The sequence below is a fragment of the Oncorhynchus mykiss genome, chromosome 16 (genome assembly GCF_057628025.1).
Source record: "Oncorhynchus mykiss isolate SJ-2025 chromosome 16, ASM5762802v1, whole genome shotgun sequence".
Lineage (NCBI taxonomy): Eukaryota > Metazoa > Chordata > Actinopteri > Salmoniformes > Salmonidae > Oncorhynchus > Oncorhynchus mykiss.
The window spans coordinates 31357023-31366263 of record NC_143037.1 but is presented as its reverse complement, the minus strand read 5'-3'; the positions used below and the strand labels follow the sequence as shown (position 1 = coordinate 31366263).

The following is a 9241-nucleotide window of genomic DNA, read 5'->3' as shown; positions in this document are numbered from 1 at the left end:
TCACAAGGTCTCTCTGCCCACATCGCTGTAAATGTTTCACAGAGCTCTAGTTTGGATTCCTGAACTTATTATGAGCTCTTCTTTCATCTCATATTAATATTGTCTGTCTATGACAAAGTGTTTTTTGTGTTTAAAATCTATAAATTAATTTAGATTAATGGCTATAAATCGATCTCTGAATGTGCTACCGTGATGATGCAGGCATGTGCTTTGTCAGTGGCTGTGACATAGGGTTCAGCCAGGAGTTGATGGACAGTCGGAAGAGCAAATGCAATGGTAGGCGGGACATCCCAGTTTCAAGTGGTTTCAGATTTCACATCCTACTTCACACAGGCTCAAACAATATGCTACTGAATAAGAATTATTGTAACCAATGTAGGAAGAGCGTTTATAAACTGAAAGTCTACTATAAACCAGTGCACTCTGGAGTAAGGCCGTACAGCTGCACTGACTATGGGAAGGCATTCAGTCATCTTGCGGTGGCAGGTAGCCTAGTGGTTAGAGCGTTGACTAGTACCCGAAAGATCGAATCCCCAAGCTGACAACATAAAAATCTGTAATTCTGCCCCTGAACAAGGCAGTTAACCCACTGTTCCTAGGCCATCATTGAAAATAAGGATTTGTTCTTAACTGACTTAGTTAAATAAAATAAAAAGCTCTGAGCCTTTCAAACGACATGGTGGATTCAATCTGGAGAGAGGCCTTACAGCTGCTCAGTGTGCTACAGTGTGCTCAGTGGGCTACACAATGCTACAAGAGCTTCAAAAGAGTATGATACTTCAGGACACACCAGTGCACACTCGGGAGAGAAACCCTATTGTTGCTCACACTGTGGCAGAGAATCCGGTCACTTGAATAAGCTCAGAATGCATGAGAAGCCTTTCCAGTGTAAGCATTGTGAAAATAGCTTCAGTTTGGCTGCTTACCTCAAGAAACATGAGAAGGTGACTGTAGCCAAAGTTTTGGTGACTATGGAATCCAGAGAATTCACAGGGGAGAGAAACCATACAGTTGCAAAACCTTCGGGCACTTGTCTTCATTAAAACAGCACACAATGTGTCACTAAGTACTAGGCCTATATTGATTAATAAGTTAAGACTTTACTTTGAGAGAGACTGCATGTGTTGTTTTGCTGTTAAAAAAACATGTTTTTACAATTTATAAAATATTATTTTAAAGCACTGTAGTTTGTTTATTTGAATTTGGCCATAGGGGATTATAAATAAGCATACAAGACAGGCATTTTGTTATCAAGTTTAAGGGCCCAATAATGATTGTTATTGGGCTCAAAAGTTTTGGTATGCCTATTTGTTTTTTGTGATCAGAAGAGTGACATTATGTGAGTCTAATTTCAGCTCTCTTAACCAAACATAAGCCTATGAATATTACTTTAATGTGTGGTGCTTTCATGTGATCAGAAATGTGCACTTATAAATGATAACATACTAAATTACACATCAAATTGTAGAACATAGTCTATATGCATCACTAGTTTTTCATGCATTGATTGTTAAATTAGGCCCATCAAATTGTTTCAAAGTCGCAATACTTGTTTTATACACTAGATGGAAATACTATACAGTCATTGAATAGACCAGGGTACTTCAACCTTTTCTTTTGCAAACTGGAGACCCAGGACCAATAGAAATAAATGGTAAATAATGTATTGTGTAATTTTGGAGTCACTTTTATTGTAAATAAGAATAGAATATGTTTCTAGATACTTCAACATGAATGGGGATGCTACCATGATTACAGATAGCCCTGAATGAATTTTGAATAATGATGAGTGCAAAAAATACAGACACACAAATATCATACCCCCCAGACATGCTAACCTCTGACCATTACAATTACAGGGGAGGTTAGGGGGTTAGGATATGTATGCCTATGTAACGTTCTCACTCATCATTGTTCACGAATCATTCAGGATTATATGAAATCATGTTAGCACCCACATTAATGTAGAAGCCTTTAGAAAGATTATTCTTATTTACAATAAAAGTGACTCCAAAATGAAATAATACATTATTTACCATTCATTTCTATTGGGCACAAAATAACCTGAAACACAACCAAAACAAACAGCAAATCCACAAGCTTGGTGTAATTAATCATTGCAATTTCAGTTTTTCTCTTGTTATTTTGGTCACTGCCAGTCACTCAATTAGCCATGTCAGCTAACACATTTGTTTTTTAGTAAATTAGTCTAGCCAGCTTTCATTTTAGGAGCCTAATCATGGCCAAATTCCCCATTGATTTTGTTAGCCACTGTCAATCAGATATCATTAACATGGCATAAATCTTGGCAAAATGTGTAGAATTGTAGAACATTTGCTTTGAAATGGCAAAAAATGGTCTCCACCCCATGGAAAAATGGGTAGAACTGCAGGAATTTAGCAATACAACTGCAAAAAAGCCTCTAACCCAAACGACCATTCCCGGCACTGCATCCAGTTGTTATATTATGCTACAGCATGGATAAGCGACACCGGGAGTTGGAACCGGAAAATAGTCAAAGGCAAGTTCGCGCTGAACAGAGCATTTGCTCGTTTCCGTATCATAGACATTAAAACCAGGGTCCGATTTAGCTGTAATCTATGCTGAGGTGAAGTTGAAGTGAACAGCCAAAGTCAGGAGCCGACCTTTTCGACTGGAGATGGAAAAAGTGTTGTCGTGAGCGGGAGAGAAGAAGAGAAGAGAATTGAAGAGAGAGAGAAAGGGAGAAAAAAAAAGAAACTAACCTACCTATAGCCTTTACTTAGTGACGCCTCACAGCAGGACATTTGACAGAATATAAAATCATTCAACCCAAGACGGACACGGACGAGGCAGGTAAGATTGGATGATTAATATATGATTTTCTACATTTGGTGGTGCAAAAGCAATAGCGGTAGAGCGATGAGCACATTGCATGGACGAAATTAGCCTTTTATGTTTTTTACTTTTCACTTAACCGATTGATGGAGGGTATAGTTTTTAGGCTACTAGCATACTAGGCTGTTTATAGCTGGATTTGCTCCGGCTACTATCTAGCAAACATGTAGTGTTCGATATCTAGCAGGGTCTTATTTATAAGTGCACATACAGCCAATGCCAAGTAGGACGAACACTTCAGTCGATATAGCCTACTATATGTTTCGCACAGACGGGAATTAGTTAAACTTATCACAAACGTAGCCTATTTGAAAAAAAACTCAGCCTAGCCTGTATGGCAGGTTTCACATAGGGCGTCTGGGAAAAGGTATATATGCACATCGTGATTCCAGAAAAAGGGAATATGTTTGTCGGGATGTATTGCAATTCTTTAGGCTATATCACATTCTAAACTGTAGCCAACGCAAGCAAGACTATTACACATTTACGGGCAATGACACTAACTAAATAGAAGCACATACTCATACTGTCTTGTGCATGCAGCTTCGGGGGTATCAGGTGCGTGGACTTGTCTCAGGTAGCTCCGAAGATTTAAAAGGTGCACCTGCTGGTAAGCGCCGTATCGCGCTCGCGCCGTTATTTATTTATGTGTTGCCTGAACCCACTGCTGTGCCATTGTCGCGCGAGGTTAAGCTTCGACTCTGTAATTTGTCCCTGGCCTTGGATCAGCTCCACTAATGCGGCACATTGTCGGATGAGCTGACTACACGGTTGCCGAGGGCCATGTGGTGCTGGTGCTATCTAGTGATATGATTATGGTAATAGTTTGTAAACTCCGGATAACCTCAATCACTCCCTGTAATTTGCAGGGTAGAAAATAAAAACAAGACTGTTTCTTTTTCAGTTTTTAAACCACTATCAAACTTTAGCCGTCCAAGAGGGATTTCATGCAACATGCTGAGCATGTAAAGTGCCTATAGAGCAGAGGTCTCCAACCTTTTCTAGCATGAGAGCTACTTTTAAAAACGAAACATGTCGTGAGCTATTAATTATTTTCTAGCTTTCAAATAGGCAAATTAATAATCAACTCTAAAGGGGCCCCTATAAAATCTGTGATTTTTTACCCCCTAAATGATGTTTTATATTTTCCCAAATTAAGTTCTCAGTTTTATTTATTTTTTCACTCTCAAAATTACAACTGTTCATAATGAAATTGGTTTTTCTGAGTTGATGTCAATGGTTAAATCACATCAGAAGACCATTTATTTTAGGCCTGGAAGAAAAACTTAATCATTTATTACGTCAACAATAGTTGTTGAGTTATCATAGCTAAAGCAACATTTAAATCCACTTCATCATGTCAGTATAACAAACCATTTGTACATTTTGTTAAGTCAACTTTCAATTAAGTTATTGTAACTAGTAGTATAGTTATCATAACTACATTTAAAGTTTACATAACATAATTGTCTAAGCCAGGATAACGTGACATGTTAAGTGCTCTGAGCTTCAAAAAGGCCACGCAACTAGTAACAGTTATGATAACTAATCTCAGCAAAAAAAAGAAATGTCCCCTTTTCAGGACCCTGTCTTTCAAAGACAATTCATAAAAATGCAAATAACTTCACAGAGCTTCATTGTAAAGGGTTTAAACACTGTTTTCCATGCTTGTTCAATGAACCATAAATAATTAATGAACATACACCTGTGGAACGGTCGTTAAGGCACTAACAGCTTACAGACAGTAGGCAATTAAGGTCACAGTTATGAAAACTTAGGACATAGATGATAGAAAATGAATGGTCTCTAACAAAAGATGGTTGTAGTTTGTAGACTGAATGTCACATGTAAAAATAGGGTAACTTAAGTCTTCCCAAAACTGAGATTTGTAAGATTTAGGCAGATAACAGCATCATTGTCTGAGGAATTAACTCAACTACTGCGAGTAAAACAAAAACACACCAATTAGTTGTTGTAACAAAGAAGACGGTTTTTCAGCCCATGCACTTTTGCTGTACCAATCTTCAAGAACATCCTTCAATACAATTTTTCTGTCAAACCCTCTGCAAATGAGGTGGCGCAGTGGTCTAGGGCACAGTGCAGTGCTAGTTGTGCCACCAGAGACTCTGGGTTTGAGCCCAGGCTCTGTCGCAGCCGGCCACGACCGGGAGGCCCATGGGGTGATGCACAATTGGCCTAGCGCCGTCTAGGTTACAGAGGGCTTGGCCGGTAGGGATATCCTTGTCTCATCGCGCACTAGCGACTCCTGTAGTGGGCCGGGCACAGAATACGCAAAACAGGTCGCCAGTGTTTCCTCCAACACATTGGTGCGGCTGGCTTCCAGGTTGGATGCGCGCTGTGTTAAGAAGCAGGCGGGTTGGTTGAGTTGTGTTTCGGAGGACGCATGGCTTTCGACCTTCGTCTCTCCCGAGCCCGTACGGGTGTTGTAGCGATGACACAAGATAGTAACTACTAATAATTGGACACTACGAAATTGGGGAGAAAAGGGGGTATATTCAAAAAAATAAAAAATAAATATGTCTGCAAATGTACTGGTGCATATTGATGCAGGCAAGTGGGGTGGCAGGTAGCCTAGTGGTCAAGAGTGTTGCACCAGTAAACAAGCATGGTCCTTAAGCACGTCATGATTGCTACTAGGTCTAGATAGAATCCGTTCTTCGTTGAGGTAAAACATGATCTGATCTTTTCCTATTTGCAAAAAGCTATTGATTGTCCGCTATAGTGCAGCAAAGGCCCATGGTCATCCAACACTAAAAATGAGGGGGAAAACCATGTAAAGCCTCATCTATCATTCAGTGGTGTCAGCTCTTTTTACAACATTCATTATATTAAATGTGCACTGTGTAGAATTCCGCCTCTTCTACTTTCTTTTTAAATGACCAGCTTACAAAAACTTTAAAACTATATTTCTATATATTTAAAAAATAGAAAAAGTTATTTAGATAGGACAATGATTCCCTATAATAAGCAATTCATTTGTTACCCAAAAGCACAGCCTAAAATGCAAAGTTCATATTGAAGGCGGACTGACAAACAATGTTGATGCAAAACTGATTGCAATTCCTGTTCAAATTGCAAAATCAGTATTGCATGGTGTGGGGATTAATTGTCATATCAATATCTTTTTATATTTTTTAAATAACAAGAAATATTGTTTTTACAGCATTTGTATAGAATTTAGAATTCCTCACAGTGCCACTTTTATTCTGTTAATTGTCTAACAATATGTAATTCTCACTATTCACTAAGGGCACTGCAGTATTGTGTGCTGCCATACACCGGGGATGTGCGATACGTTCACATATGCTAAAACTTGAGCATACAGTACTTACAGTTGAAGTCGGAAGTTTACATACAGTTTAGCCAAATATATTTAAAATCAGTTTTTCACAATTCCTGACATTTAATCCTAGTAAACATTCCCTGTTTTAGGTCAGTTAGGATCACCACTTTATTTTAAGAATGTGAAATGTAAGTAGAGAGAATTATTTATTTCAGCTTTTATTTCTTTCATCACATTCCCAGTGGGTCAGAAGTTTACATGCACTCAATTCGTATTTGGTAGTATTGCCTTTAAATAGTTTAACTTGGGTCAAATGTTTCAGGTATCCTTCCATACATTTCCCACAATAAGTTGGGTGAATTTTGGCCCATTCCTCCTGACAGAGCTTGTGTAACTGAGTCAGGTTTGTAGGCCTCCCTTGCTCGCACAAGCTTTTTCAGTTCTGCCCACAAATGTTCTATAGGATTGAGTTCAGCGCTTTGTGATGGCCACTCTAATACCTTGACTTTGTTGTCCTTAAGCCATTTTGCCACAAATGTCTTGAGATGTTTCTTCAATATATCCACATGATTTACCTTCCTTGTGATGCCATCTATTTTATGAAGTGCACCAGTCCTTCTTGCAGCAAAGCAGCCCCACAACATGATGCTGCCAGCCCCGTGCTTCACGGTTGAAATGGTGTTCTTCGGCTTGCATGCCTCCCCCTTTTTCCTCCAAACATAACGATGGTCATAATGGAAAACAGTTATATTTTTGTTTCATCAGACCAGAGGACATTTCTCCAAAAAGTACAATCTTTGTCCCCATGTGCAGTTGCAAACCGTAGTCTGGCTTTTTAATGGTGGGTGTGGAGCAGTGGCTTCTTCCTTGCTGAGCGGCCTTTCAGGTTATGTCGAAATAGGACTCGTTTTACTGTGGATATAGATACTTTTGTATCTGTTTCCACCAGCATCTTCACAAGGTTCTTTGCTGTTGTTCTGGGATAGATTTTCACTTTTCGCACTAAAGTACGTTCATCTCTAGGAGACAGAACGTGACTCCTTGCTGAGTGGTACGACGGCTGCGTGGTCCCATGGTGTTTATACTTGTGTAATAATCTGCAATAATCTGTCTGTAAACAATTGTTGGAAAAATTACTTGTGCCATGTGTAACAGTATAACTTTAGACCGTCCCCTCGCCCATACCCGGATGCAAACCAGGGACCCTCTGCACACATCAACAACAGTCACGTATCGTTACCCATCGCTCCACAAAAGCTGCCGTTGTCATCCCCCTCTTTAAAGGGGGAGACCCTGGACCCAAACTGTTACAGACCTATATCCATCCTGCCCTGCCTTTCTAAGGTATTTGAAAGCATAGTCAACAAACAGATCACTGACCATCTCGAATCCCACCGTACCTTCTCTGCTGTCCAATCTGGTTTCCGAACTGGTCACGGGTGCACCTCAGCCACGCTTAAGGTACTAAACAATATCATAACCGCCATCGATAAAAGACAGTACTGCACCATTCTGTATACTTCTGGCCCTTCCTTGGACACTGTGCTATCTAACCTCCAAACGAGCTTCAATGCCACACAACACTCCTTCCGTGGCCTCCAACTACTCTTAAACACTAGTAAAACCAAATGATTGCTTTTCAACCGTTCGCTGCCTGCACCCGCACGCCCGACTAGCATCACCACCCTGGATGGTTCCGACCAAGAATATGTGGACATCTATAAGTACCTAGGTTTCTGGCTAGACTGTAAACTCTCCTTCCAGACTCATATCAAACATTGGCCTCATGGTGAAATCCCTGATTGGTTTACTTCCTCTCCAGCAACTGAGTTAGGAAGGACACCTGTATCTTTGTAGTGATTGGTATTGATACACCATCCAAAGTGTAATTAATAATTGGGGTACAGAGATGAGGTAGTCAAATTTTTACTCTTGAATTTATTTAGTCTTGTTGAAGTGTACCTATGATGAAAATTACAGGCCTCTCTCATCTTTTTAAGTGGGAGAACTTGCACAATTGGTGGCTGACTAAATACTTTTTTGCCCCACTGTATACATTTACTCTTCTGGCTGTGCCGGGTGGAGATCAGTGGTTGTAGAGGGTTCAACAGGACAGCACCTCAAGAGTAAAAATGAACAGTTTAGGGTTCCATAGCCGCAGGCAGAACAGTTGAAACTGGAACAGCGGCAAGGCCAGGTGGACTGGGGACAGCAAGGAGTCATCATGCCAGGTAGTCCTGACGCATGGTCCTAGGGCTCAGGTCCTCCTCAGAGAATTAGAGAATTCACACAGGACACCGGATAAGACTCCCATTCGGAGTCGGTGTCACTGTGAAAGAAAAATGTTCAGTTAGAATAGTTTCACATATGTGCCCTGGATCAACAGGTATAATAAACAGATATATAAAGAGAGTACAGGGAACATACACTGCTCAAAAAAATAAAAGGAACACTAAAATAACACATCCTAGATCTGAATGAATGAAATATTCTTATTAAATACTTTTTTCTTTACATAGTTGAATGTGCTGACAACAAAAATCACAAAAATATCAATGGAAATCAAATTTATCAACCCATGGAGGTCTGGATTTGGAGTCACACTCAAAATTAAAGTGGAAAACCACACTACAGGCTGATCCAACTTTGATGTAATGTCCTCCACGTGCCTGTATGACCTCCCTACAACGCCTGGGCATGCTCCTGATTAGGTGGCGGATGGTCTCCTGAGGGATCTCCTCCCAGACCTGGACTAAAGCATCCGCCAACTCCTAGGTAGTCTGTGGTGTGACGTTGGTGGATGGAGTGAGACATGATGTCCCAGATGTGCTCAATTGGATTCAGGTCTGGGGAACGGGCGGGCCAGTCCATAGCATCAATGCATTCCTCTTGCAGGAACTACTGACACACTCCAGCCACATGAGGTCTAGCATTGTCTTGCATTAGGAGGAACCCAGGGCCAACCGCACCAGCATATGGTCTCACAAGGGGTCTGAGGATCTCATCTCGGTACCTAATGGCAGTCAGGCTACCTCTGCCGAGCACATGGAGGGCTGTGCG

The 9241-nt window shown here is 40.6% G+C and overlaps 1 protein-coding gene across 1 annotated transcript in view; it reads left to right on the top strand.

Moving 5' to 3' along the window:
• Nucleotides 1–2451: 2451 nt before the first annotated feature.
• The window catches only part of LOC110492868 (cadherin-23), a 582104-nt gene continuing 575314 nt past the window's right edge, over nt 2452–9241 (top strand). The window contains exon 1 of the mRNA XM_036946709.2: nt 2452–2835. The gene's annotated coding sequence lies outside the window, so the exon portion shown is untranslated. The remainder of the gene's footprint in view (nt 2836–9241) is intronic.